At 48.7% G+C, this 946-nt stretch overlaps 1 pseudogene; it reads right to left on the bottom strand.

Moving 5' to 3' along the window:
- Positions 1-328: 328 nt before the first annotated feature.
- On the bottom strand, positions 329-584 carry LOC111722680 (annotated as a pseudogene).
- Positions 585-946: the final 362 nt, after the last annotated feature.

Raw genomic sequence — 946 nt, 5'->3', positions numbered from 1 at the left:
TACAATGTTTGCATTTGTTAGGTAAAGGCCCTATTGTAGCGTCCTGCACCCAGGAAATGTGCCATATACCCTTACCTTGTGCCCATTAAGTGGGCACACATCAGTCTCCCTCCTTCCTTCCATCCCCCCAACTTGAATTGAATTGGGTTTTTCTCTCGTGTGGGTGTGTATTAGTTCAGCTGCTGGTTTCATAGTAGTATTGAGTACCTTGGATACTTGCTTTTTTGGTGATACTTTACTACGAAGAATGTGTTTTTTTCTTTTTTTTGGTTTTCACGTTTTTATTGGGGGCGAGGGAGGGAAGCCTTTTCCTTGTGGATGGAGGTGCTCACAGTTTCTTCAGCCACTACAAGCTTGGGCCCTGGGGGTCCTGGGGATGGCTGGGCACATGGGGCATGTTCCCATCATCTCGGACAGGCGCCGGGTAGTTGTAGGGCGTGACCTTGTTGATCATGCTAGCATACTTGGTGTAGGGGCTGATCATCGGCATAATCATAGCGAGGTCCCCCGACAGTGAAGGATACGACCAGCACTAGCTAGTTGGCCCAAGCATTCTTGAGGAAGGCGGCGAATCTAGCAGCCATCTTGGTCTTGGCAGCGGCCGAAGAATGTGTTTCCGCTCCATCTAGGTCAATACAAAAGATGTAAAGTCACAAGTTACAACATTTTTTTTTGAGACAGAGTCTCACCCTATGTCATCCTCAGTAGAGTGCTGTGGCATCACAGCTCACAGCAACCTCTAACTTTTGGGCTTAAGCTATTCTCTTGCCTCAGCCTCCCAAGTAGCTGGGACTACAGGTGCCCGCCATGATGAAGTTACCATCTTTTTTTTTTTTTTTTTTTTTTTGTATTTTTTGGCTGGAGCTGGGTTTGAACCCGCCCTCCCCAGCATATGGGACTGGCGCCCTACCCCTTTGAGCCACAGGCGCCGCCCGAAGTTCCCATC

The sequence above is a fragment of the Otolemur garnettii genome, unplaced genomic scaffold (assembly GCF_000181295.1).
Source record: "Otolemur garnettii isolate 467f Iridium unplaced genomic scaffold, OtoGar3 scaffold00312, whole genome shotgun sequence".
Taxonomy (NCBI): Eukaryota; Metazoa; Chordata; class Mammalia; order Primates; family Galagidae; genus Otolemur; species Otolemur garnettii.
The sequence above is the reverse complement of the archived record's forward strand: the minus strand, read 5'-3'. Positions and strand labels throughout refer to the sequence as shown.